General features: G+C 43.1%; 1 pseudogene; it reads left to right on the top strand.

Moving 5' to 3' along the window:
• The first annotated feature begins 8,605 nt into the window (after positions 1 to 8,605).
• On the top strand, positions 8,606 to 8,723 carry LOC124712688 (annotated as a pseudogene).
• Positions 8,724 to 12,568: the final 3,845 nt, after the last annotated feature.

The following is a 12,568-nucleotide window of genomic DNA, read 5'->3' as shown; positions in this document are numbered from 1 at the left end:
CCGCTGTAATGGAACAGCAAGCAGCAGCCTCGCTGCCAGAAGACAGAGGGTATTTGAAGACTGATTTTTACATACCCGGGTGACTTGTGAGGACGGGAAGGAGACGGCCTCACATCAGCAGTCACCTGTGAGCTGGTGATGAAGATCTGACAGCCGAAGACTGGCTAGTTGGAGTCTGTTGTTCGAGTCCAGGAGGACACTGGCCTTCTTCCCCCCCCCCCCCCCCCCCCCCACCGCGCCGCTCCACTGGCCGATGCACAACACAGACACACGCGGCCGCATAGAGAAGAGAAACACTGGGACGCCACATCCAAGGTATCACCATCTGATTCACGACTTCGTTCTCAATAATTAAACGGGCCACCTCACGATGCGCGTCTCCAGTCAACTGGGCGAGACGGCAACACGAGATACACACCTCCAGGCGTAATCAGACGCCGCCGCTCACACACCAGAAGGCTTCGCAAAGACGCAGCTGCCGCTCTCCCAGCCAGAACAGTCCAGTAAGGAAACCATTGTATAAATCTTTCAATAAAAGTTATCTTATGTAAAGATGATGTTTCGTTGTACCTCATACCCGGGCCAAGGAAGAACCCAGCCTGCCGACATGTTGCTAAGAGAGGAAAAGTATTTTATTTAGTGTTTTTCACCCTGACATGATGCTTTAGAATCAAATGCCCTTTGCAGTAAAGCTCATCCTGACAATTGACTAGCATCAAAAGAGGTTACCCAGTTACAGTACGTATCACCTGTCAGAGTCGTACCTAGACGTATCAGGGGTCCCATATCACTTCAACCATACCATTACAGAACCTCCACCAGCTTGAACAGCTGCTGACATACAGGGTCCATGAATTCATGAGGTTGTCTCCATACCCGTACACGTCTATCCGCTCGGTACAATTTTAAACGAAACTCTTCCGACCAGCCATCAATAGCACAATGTTGGTGTTGATGGGCCCAAGCGAGGCGTAAAGCTTTGTATCGTGCAGTCATCAAGGGTATACGAATGGCCTTCGACTCCGAAAGCTCATATCGATGATGTTTCGTTGAATGGTTCCCACGCTGACACTTTTTGATGGCTCAGCATTGAAATCTGCTTCAATTTGAGGAAGGGTTGCACTGATGTCACGTGAACGATTCTCCTTAGTTGTCGTTGATTCCGTTGTTGCAAGATCTTTTTCCGGCCGCAGTGATGTCAGATATTTGATGTTTTACTGGATTCTTGACATTCAGAGTACACTCGTCAAATGGTCTTGCGGGAAAATCCCAAGTTCATCGCTACCTCGGAGATGCTCCATCCCATCACTAGTGCGCCGACTATTACACCACGTTCAAACTCACTTAAGTCTTGATAACTTGCAATTGTGGCATCAGTAACCGATCTAACAACTGCGACAGACACTTGTCTTATATAGGCGTTGCCGACTGCAGCGCCGTGTTCTGCCTATTTGCTTAGCTCTGTATTTGAATACGCCTGCCTATACCAGTTTCTTTGGCGCTTCAGAGTAAATTAGTCACACAATAGTAACCTTTAATTGTGGAAAAGGTAAACAAGATACAAAACTGACACAGCACTCAATGCAGAATAGCGTCAAGTTTTATTCTCAAATGTTCTACGTGGCAGCGTTTCGTAACACAACAAACATCCCACCTGTAATCAGTTTCCTGCCAAATCCTGTGACGCAAGTCTCGGTGTATGATGGCAGCTGTTTGTGTTATTCGTTGTCGAAGCTCGTCGACGATTCACTTTAGCGCTGGTATGGAATGTGGCATCGTCAGTGAAGATAATTTTACTAAGAAAATCATCTTCAGTCTGCACTTTGTTAAACGTTCTAACACAAAGCTCAGCTCGTTTCCCTTTGTCACTTTCTTCTCTGCAATAGTCCCAGTTTTTCTGGTTTGAATGACAGGCGATTCTATAGTACCCCCCGCACTGTAACTTTAGGCACACTCAATTATAAGCTGGTTCGTCTCGTTGATTCACCCAGACTACGAATACTGCCGAACTTGTTAAACAGCTGCGTCAGAGACTGCCGACCGACCCTGATCCGGCGCCCTAAGTGATACGCACCCATTTTCGGTGAAAAGATTGTACCAATTAATAACACTTTGTCTTTGAGGTGGTGGCTTGCGTTATTTAGTCTTGAATTGTCTCTATACTCCTGTAGCAGATTTGGATTCATGAAACCATTAACAACATTGTACACACTCTGCACCATTATATGATTCCATGATGATTGTCAGAAAAACTCATTCGTGAATGCCACGCAACGAGAACGTCGGGAACTAACAGCCTTAGGCGTGAATGAGACCTGAAGGTATAGTGCATCATGCATTGCTATATCAAACATTTCTGTAAGTTATTTACTCTTATTTACTGAGTGTAGTATCTCTCCAAGCTTTAAGGACAAATGTTCAACGTGACAGCCATTTGTAACACAACAAACACCTCATCCGTAATATATATATATATATATATATATATATATATATATATATATATATATATATATATATATATACACTCCTGGAAATTGAAATAAGAACACCGTGAATTCATTGTCCCAGGAAGGGGAAACTTTATTGACACATTCATGGGGTCAGATACATCACATGATCACACTGACAGAACCACAGGCACATAGACACAGGCAACAGAGCATGCACAATGTCGGCACTAGTACAGTGTATATCCACCTTTCGCAGCAATGCAGGCTGCTATTCTCCCATGGAGACGATCGTAGAGATGCTGGATGTAGTCCTGTGGAACGGCTTGCCATGCCATTTCCACCTGGCGCCTCGGTTGGACCAGCGTTCGTGCTGGACGTGCAGACCGCGTGAGACGACGCTTCATCCAGTCCCAAACATGCTCAATGGGGGACAGATCCGGAGATCTTGCTAGCCAGGGTAGTTGACTTACACCTTCTAGAGCACGTTGGGTGGCACGGGATACATGCGGACGTGCATTGTCCTGTTGGAACAGCAAGTTCCCTTGCCGGTCTAGGAATGGTAGAACGATGGGTTCGATGACGGTTTGGATGTACCGTGCACTATTCAGTGTCCCCTCGACGATCACCAGTGGTGTACGGCCAGTGTAGGAGATCGCTCCCCACACCATGATGCCGGGTGTTGGTCCTGTGTGCCTCGGTCGTATGCAGTCCTGATTGTGGCGCTCACCTGCACGGCACCATACACGCATACGACCATCATTGGCACCAAGGCAGAAGCGACTCTCATCGCTGAAGACGACACGTCTCCATTCGTCCCTCCATTCACGCCTGCCGCGACGCCACTGGAGGCGGGCTGCACGATGTTGGGGCGTGAGCGGAAGATGGCCTAACGGTGTGCGGGACCGTAGCCCAGCTTCATGGAGACGGTTGCGAATGGTCCTCGCCGATACCCCGGGAGCAACAGTGTCCCTAATTTGCTGGGAAGTGGCGGTGCGGTCCCCTACGGCACTGCGTAGGATCCTACGGTCTTGGCGTGCATCCGTGCGTCGCTGCGGTCCGGTCCCAGGTCGGCGGGCACGTGCACCTTCCGCCGACCACTGGCGACAACATCGATGTACTGTGGAGACCTCACGCCCCACGTGTTGAGCAATTCGGCGGTACGTCCACCCGGCCTCCCGCATGCCCACTATACGCCCTCGCTCAAAGTCCGTCAACTGCACATACGGTTCACGTCCACGCTGTCGCGGCATGCTACCAGTGTTAAAGACTGCGATGGAGCTCCGTATGCCACGGCAAACTGGCTGACACTGACGGCGGCGGTGCACAAATGCTGCGCAGCTAGCGCCATTCGACGGCCAACACCGCGGTTCCTGGTGTGTCCGCTGTGCTGTGCGTGTGATCATTGCTTGTACAGCCCTCTCGCAGTGTCCGGAGCAAGTATGGTGGGTCTGACACACCGGTGTCGATGTGTTCTTTTTTCCATTTCCAGGAGTGTATATATATATATATATATATATATATTTGTGTGTGTGTGTGTGTGTGTGTGTGTGTGTGTGTGTGTGAGAGAGAGAGAGAGAGAGAGAGAGAGAGAGAGAGAGAGAGAGGGGGGGGGGAGCAAATAAAAACTACTTGAAAGATTGGCTGACTTCGGCGCGTTTCATTGGCAACATTTTGAAATCATTTTTGGCAGCATCAAGGGAGGAGGAAACGACTTAAAGGTACTCACAGGAGGATGGAGCAACTGGCCATACAGACCTCAGAACCTTGGAGAACATTTACACAATCTTCATGCCTGACGGCGTTGTAGCAGACGTCACCCTGACCACTCAGGTCACCTGATCTGTCAGTGTGCGGATACTTTCCATGGAGAACCTAAGGAATGGAGAGTCCAAGGTGTATCGCTACAAGCCTCATAGTCTACAAGACTGCAGCAGAACATCTGGATAAGACTGCAGCATTTCCAGCAGTGAAGCTTCGACCCGTCATTAACAACTTGCTGATAAAGGTCTAAAAGTGCCGAGAGATGAATGGTGGTCCCTTCCAACATGTGCTATAAACAGGTTAGTAGAGTATTTCCTTTATCTGCTGTGTTTCCTTCTACCCTGTGTAACAACAACGACTCTGTAATATTGTACATATAAGTAATTCTTCCCATCTGATTTTTCGATAAACTTGTGTAATTGATGTTCTGATTTCAATTTTTTTTGTTTCATGCCATTATGTTAAGAAAACTGTAAATAAGTTTCAATGTGAATATTAATGTTTATGTCAAATGTCAAGTAATACTGTAATAGAATTGAAATGTAATAAATGTTGGAACTGTTGTAAGATGTTTAAAATTGTAACTGTGCGCCTGCTCCATACGTAGGCAATGTGTTAGGATATGTAGAATGCAAAACCTCGGGTGAATACCCGGTCTGTCAGGGAGCGGTAAAAGGTGGATGGCAGGCGAGCGCGGGAAAATGCGCGTGGGCACTGCACGGCACAACGTGCTCAGAAGTAGTAGTTGGAGTTTATCACTGGTTTGAGCAACACCTTCTGGAGCGAGGAAGCTCTCCTGGAAGACATAGCTTCACTGAGCCTCGCGTATGCCGTTCCAACGCCCACACAGCATGGCAAAATTCCATAGGCACTAAATGGAAAAGTATTGCTACGCTAAGAAGAATTAAAGTGCCGATAGGTCAAGAGCCATAGCTGTGGTTGTATGTGTGCTCTGTGCCTCGCCATCTCGCCGCTCGCCAACCGCCGCATCGATACTAGCAGGTTGAAACTTTTAGTACTGTATTCGTATGGATCAGAGAGTGAACTGAGTTTGTTTGGTGCAATAATAACCTAAATTTTACCAGAATTTTTCCATCATTTAATTATCCTCGCAACTAACCTAGACAGGGTCCTTCCAAATGTTGTGCAATTCGAGTGTCCCGAAATGAAAATTAAAATTTGTGTTAATAATAATCATTTGCAGAACTAGCTATATTAGAATGGTTTTTAAAGAAATGTTTTGTTAATGAACCAGTAAATGAATAACGAATGCCTAACGAAGTTGAAAGATAACTTTATTATTGATATAATAATGAAGTTTATTATTTCGATACAGATTTAAAGGCATTTAAATGAGCAGTAAATAATAGGAAAAGAGTAGCAACTTATATACTGGAAATCTGGAACGCATAATAAATTCAGTAATCATTTTTTTAAAAATACAGTGATCATAACAGTTTCGGGGTCCCCCCCTAACAGTTTCGGAGTCCCCCCTCATTCATTTGAATTCTGAAGTGTTCTAAATTGGTTTGACCAGCAAAAGTTAAAGTCAATATAAAAGTCAAAATTTATCAGTGTTTTATCTTTATCAAAATTGACATTTTGTGGGTGTGGCACGAAATTGCAATTTCTGGGGTAACCTATGCCCGATTTTAATCAAATCAATAGACAGTATAAAGTTTTGTAGTATACATTATAATGTAGTGTTATGTATTCATGGGTTTCCATATCAGTACAGAACGTGAAACTATCAGTTCAAGAGATTTTATGGTTCTAAAATTCTACTATATTATGCAGTGTTACAACTTGGTGTTTTGCATGAATATATACCAACTTGTACAGGGGAAGAAACTCAGTTAATGCCTAATTAGGCTCGCGACCGTATTATTATCAAATTGGTAGCATCTTCTGGGTTGCTTTTGATCCATCCTGACGTGTAATTGCATTTCGAACTTACTTGACTGATCATTGTTATTACAGAGTAGATGTACGTCTGATTTGCCACCATTCAGGTACACGCGGTCGATATCTATACGAAAATCCTTTCTCATAAGGTGAATACCGCTCACTTACCATAGCACAGGCTTTAAAGAGTGCTGTGTCGCGGAGGTTACACTTGGAACTCTGTTCTGTGGGCCACTTTTTGCTGTCCCATCCTGTACATACGAAGGCTATTCGGAAAGTAACGTCAGATCGGGCGCGAAATGGAAGCCACTATATAAATCAAAAATTTTCCGTTTGCAACAATTAACTACATCTTCCAGCTGCTTCTCTACATAGTCGTATCTCGGACTTAGACATTTGGCGCAACGTTGTAGCAATTTTCTAACACCCTCGTCTCAGGAGACAGCCACCTGTGCTTTCCATCAATTCTCTATACTGGTCTACAACTCGTTGTCTGAGCCAAAATGTTGCCTTCATAGCCAGCGGTTCACGTGAGCAGAGATGAAAGAGATGGGGAGCCAATTATGGACTGTATTGTGCATGATCAAACACTTCCCATCGAAAACGCTGCAGGAGAATCTCCATTACCCCTGAAGAGTGCGGCCGAGAATTGTCTTGAAGAAGAAACTGCATGACAGTTACGTAACGCAGGGTTGCATGAAACCAGTCGAAGTCTCTCTCTGTAGGGTCCCATGCATGGCGAGAGAGACTGTTTTCTGGGCATCTTTACGTGCTCACTGTGCGATCAGAACTGAGAACAGTGATGTGACACTATCTACGGGCATCCTAGAGATGCTGCCCAACACATACGTGTAAGAATGGATCTGATTTTCATTGCAGTTTTCATTTCACGACCGATCATTTCTTACTTTCCGAATAGCCCTCATGCCTTATCGCAGCAGTATGACGCAATTCAATAAAGCTCATGGATCGATGTTTCCCATTTTTAATCCTATGATTACTTCTCATTCTGTCCATCTCGTCTATGTCTTTAACTATCCAAACAGCTAAAGTTTACTTACTCGTTCTATGACCCCCTTATTAACTTGTACACTTTCATTGTGTTGTGCTGATTATCATGAACGTAATCTTATGAGTTCTTTTATTAGCTGCCAAAGTTTTAACTGCATTAGAATGAATCTGCATGATGTCATTAGCTAAAGTGACGTGGTTTAGATAAGTACCAATAACATACCTGACTTCTTATTTATCTTAATATATAATTTGAGGACGTCCGTTACGGCACTTGCGAATAGTTCCTTGACACTAAATATCTTTGACTATTTCTCTACTCAGGTTTAAAGGCATGACATCCTCCCTAAATCTAATGGAAGCTGTATTTTTTCTTTTTTTTTTTACATAAGCCAAATTGTATCTTAGTGTTTGAAAGGGACCATATAATCTTCCACTTGATACTTATAGCTGATGTTATTTATCTTTATTTACTTACTAGCTGTGCCCGGCATGTATTGCAATGGCTCTTTTCCTTTCCAAGCAGGTACTGATACACGAAGCAGACACATTTACTTATACAAAATACAAAAATTTAAGCTTCTGAGCCGTTACAACCAAGACATACGACCATTTGTCACATAATTTGCTACTCGCGAAATGACTCTTCAAAATCTGTACTTGAATCACCCATCCATATAATTTAATGCAGGACCCTCAGACCGCGAGTCCTACTTCTACTTGTCCGGTTTCGTATATTAGAGTCTTTGATATGATGTCTCACTGACAAGCCATGGTTAGTCCACGATAACAGGTCATATAATATTGAGACGTTGAAAGTATAAACAAAAGTATTTCGTTGGTTGCCAACAGTGATCTACAGAGAAGCAGTATGAGAGATTCCCGCTTTCGAAGTACTTTGCAGTATGTCGCGGCATGGCGTACTCATGGTAAACCGCTGCTTTAATTATACTATTACTATTGGAGCATACGATGGGAGAACAAGATTGCCAAATGAAGTACCGTATCCTTGTCGACAGACCTTTATTGGCACGATCTCTTAAGATTCACTGCGATACCTTGTGGGACGCAGGACGACAAATCAGGAAGTAAAATACCGTTAGCGATCCTAAATACTCCTCGATATTCATTGGAGCCCTCATTATTCCATTCATTATTTAGTAATCATTCATCTGACGTTAGAAGCACGTCGATAATGAGTCGATCTTTCGTCACTCTAATCTACGTTTTCATTCATGACTTACAGATGGTCAATAGTTTTATGTGCACATCTACAATCTGCTTGCTCAGTTAACTGCGTAAAATCTAACTTCTTGCCTGTGCGATTGGTGATACACTTAGCGGATATGTCTTCCAGTAGCAGTAAGCTCGCTGGTTCGCTCGTGTAAACTATACGGCCCGCTCAGAATTTCTTTTTGTTTTTCTGTAATGGAATTTTTATGTTCTCCACAAATCGCAACGCCTTCTAAACTTTTGCCAGCGGTCTTGCCGCAGTGGTAACACCGGTTCCCGTCAGAGCACCGAAGTTAAGCGCTGTCGGGCTGGGATAGTACTTGGATGGGTGACCATCCGGTCTGCTGAGCGCTGTGGGCAAGCGGGGTACACTCAGTTCTTGGGAGGCAAACTGTGGAACTACTTGACTGAGAAGTATCCGCTCCAGTCTCGGAAACTGACATACGGCCGAGAGAGCGGTATGCTGAACACATGCCCCCCCCCCCCCCCCCCCCACCCACGCCCCCACCCTATTTGCGTCCAGTTACACCTGTGGGCTGAGTATGACACGGCGGCCTGTCGGTACCATTGGGCCTTAATGGCCTATTTGGGAGGAGTTTAGTTTCTAAGCTTTTCCTTCTAGTTAAGGACACAGAAGCATGGACTTCCCAGAATGTACTTCTGATCGAAAAGCGATTCTGGTAGGTTGAGTTCGAGGTTACTATTTATCAAGTCTTTTGTGTTCTTGTGATGATATTTCCGTGGAAACTTTCATTCCCTAACACACATTTCTTTGTATATAACCGATATATCAAATAACTGTTTTCATAGATTTAGCTCAAATTTTCTTTAATATAAAGAAATATTTTCTTAAAAGTTTTCATACGTATTTCATGCCTAAGGGATTGAATTTCCTAAAAGAATGTGACACTTTTTTTTAATTTGCAAGGGAGGAGCCAAATAGAAACATTCAAAGATTTTACTTTGAAAAGGTTTCATAATGAAATCGTTTCATAACACTTTTCATTCCATACTTCATCCTCTTAGGGGACTGGACTTCCAGAAATACTGAACCGAAAGTTTTTTTTAAAGTTCCTAACCGAGGAATCGAATCCTAATTTTCATATAAATTCTTTAGTAGATCTTTAATAATAATTTATTTTTCAAAAAACCCATCACCCACTGCTTTACCCACTAAGCAGTCGAATTTTAAAATACTCTGAAAGACTTTTTTTTTTTTCATTTTGACCAGACAACTAATACCAATTTTCGTAGTTCTACCTTCAAAACTGACTTAATGGCAATGTATTTTCAAAAAACTTTTCATTCCCTATTTCTCCCCATTAGAGGTGTAATTTCACAAAGTCCCTTCTTAAGCGACGCCCACATTATATGATCAACATCGTGTCGAAGTTTCTGGGTGCAATTTCGTAAAGTCCCTTCTTAAGCGACGCTTACATTGTATGATCAACACCCTCTCAAAGTTTCTGGTTTCTATGGTTAGCGGTTTGGACTGAACGCTTATGAGTCAGTCAGTAAGTCAGGACACTGCTTTTCGCATATACGAGGAGTATTCCGGAAGTAAGGTCCGATAGCAACGTACTTTCAAAAAACTTTTCATTTCCTATTTCTTCCCATTAGAGGTGCAATCTCGTAGAGTCCCATTTTAAGCGACGCCTACATTATATGATCAACATCCTGTCGAAGTTTCTGGGTGCAATTTCGTAACGTCTCTTCTTAAGCGACGCCTACATTGTATGATCAACACCCTCTCAAAGTTTCTGGTTTCTGTGGTTAGCGGTTTTGACTGAGTGCTTATGAGTCAGGCAGTAAGTCAGGACACTGCTTTTTACATATACGAGGAGTATTCCGGAAGTAAGGTCCGATAGCAACGTACTTTCAAAAACTTTTCATTTCCTATTTCACCCCATTAGAGGTGCAATCTCGTAGAGTCCCATTTTAAGCGACGCCTACTTTACATGATCAACATCCTGTCGAAGTTTCTGGGTGCAATTTCGTAACGTCTCTTCTTAAGCGACGCCTACATTGTATGATCAACACCCTCTCAAAGTTTCTGGTTTCTGTGGTTAGCGGTTTTGACTGAGTACTTATGAGTCAGGCAGTACCTAAGTCAGGACACTGCTTTTTACATATACGAAGCATATTCCGAAAGTAAGGCCCGATCGGTCGCAAAATGAAAACCACAGTGAAAATCCGACAAAGCTTTTTATAGGTGTATTGGACAGTGTCTCTTCTATGCCTATTGATCGCGTCACGCCTGCCTTTTCAGTTCTGAGCGGACAGTGAGCACGTAAAGATGGCTAGAAAACAGTGTCTCCCGCTTAGTACGAGTGCCTGTGAGAGATTTCGCCTGGTTTGATGCAACCCACAGAACGTAACTGTCACGCATTTCCTTCTTCATGACAGTTCTGAGCCGCACTCTGCAGGGGAAATGAGGACCCCCTGCAGCGTTTTCGATGGGAAGTGTTTGGTCGCCCTCCTTACAGCCCAGACTTGGCTCCCTCTGATTTTCATCTCTGCTGACGTGAACTGCTGGCTATGAAGTCAACGTTTTGGCGTAGAAAACGTACTGCAGATCAGCGTAGAGAATCAGCGAAAAGTGCAGGCGGCTGCCTTCTGTGACGAGGGTATTGGAAAGTTGGTACAACGCTACGACAAATGTTTCAGATGGAGCGCCGACTACGTAGAGAAGTTGCCGAAAGGTGCTGCTAACTATTGCAAATAAAACACTTCGGATTTTGCAATCAGTTTTTACACAAATAATAAATTACAACAACAAGTAATCCATGATGTAAATACCTCCAAGTGTCCCTACCGTGAATGAGGAATATACAAACTCAAATGTGATGCATGCCCAAAATTCTACATTGGACAAACAGGCAGAAGTTTTGAAATTAGATACAAAGAACACATTGATGCCTTAAGACTCGGTAACTTGAACAAATCTGCATTTGCAGCCCATATTGCCGGAGAAAACCATTCAGTGGGAAACATCGAAAACAACTTAAAAATTTTACATCTAGCAGAAAAAGGAGCCACTATGAATATATTAGAAGAAATATAAATAGACACACACACACAAACAGCACCCCAGACTATATCCTTAGTGAACAAACAGAGTTAGCTAAGACCCCTTTCCTGAAAAATTTCCAAAAATTATTTTCCAACCTCCAAAGAAAATAATATTAGTATGCCTATCTGCAGATCAGCTAGCAAATTTATATGTTACTTTAATTCCCATGATGCTAAATACTGTACTATTTTACCTATACAGTACCAAGAAAAAACTTACTCTATAATTAATGTAACGGTATCAACCCAAAAAATCAATGTCTCTGTACTAGTGTAAAAGGCATTTCAGTTGCGTAAGTGAATATATGATCCTTCCAAACATAGGACATCCTCAAATGTTATGATATATCATAGCATCTTTGATACTCATATGTTTGTAAGCTCTTAGTATGTATAAAAACATATGGTGCATGGTAGAAATCTTCTCAGTGACAAATCTAAAGTGTTCAATGAGAAAAATTTACCTGTGCAACAGTAAAAATGCAGTGGGAGTGTATTCAAATCTGTTGGAAGAATGTTATGAAAACAAACACTCCAAACCGACATTTCACGTAAGTCTGTAACGCAACCATCTGTGTATGGCGTGCTTATAATTATGTATTAATTATATTTTAGGAAAATTAATCTGTAAGAAAACACACCACATGTCATAAGAAAAGCGTGTAAACCGTCTGAAGATGAGTCACAACGATTCGAAACCGGTAACGGTACCCTTTGAATGAAGGAACTGAAAGTAAATTTGTGGCTGGTTGCTGTTCTAACACCATCAACTTTTGATTTTCACTGTGGTTTCCATTTCGCGATCGATCGGATCTTAATTTCGGATTACGCCTCGTACATAGACGACACTGAGGAAGATCATGGCTATAAAATTCTTTTACGCATTATGCGTCTCCTTTCTTCTCATATACAGGAGTTACACCATTACTCCGTGAACATACACGAAATTTTATTGGGTACTTACGTCATCTGCAAAATCTGGCGCATTGCTGAGGTTATCAACCACCCAAAGTACGTCGGCAGAAGTGCCTAAATCTTCTGAGATCGGAAGCCCAGGAGATGTCCATATCGTTTCCTTCCATCAACTATTCCAAACCTGTCAGCTCCCGTCTGGAGATGGAGATTTTTCTGGA

The sequence above is a fragment of the Schistocerca piceifrons genome, chromosome 8, assembly GCF_021461385.2.
Source record: "Schistocerca piceifrons isolate TAMUIC-IGC-003096 chromosome 8, iqSchPice1.1, whole genome shotgun sequence".
Classification (NCBI taxonomy): Eukaryota; Metazoa; Arthropoda; class Insecta; order Orthoptera; family Acrididae; genus Schistocerca; species Schistocerca piceifrons.
Note: the sequence above shows the minus strand (reverse complement) of the source record. Positions and strands in the feature narration are given on the sequence as shown.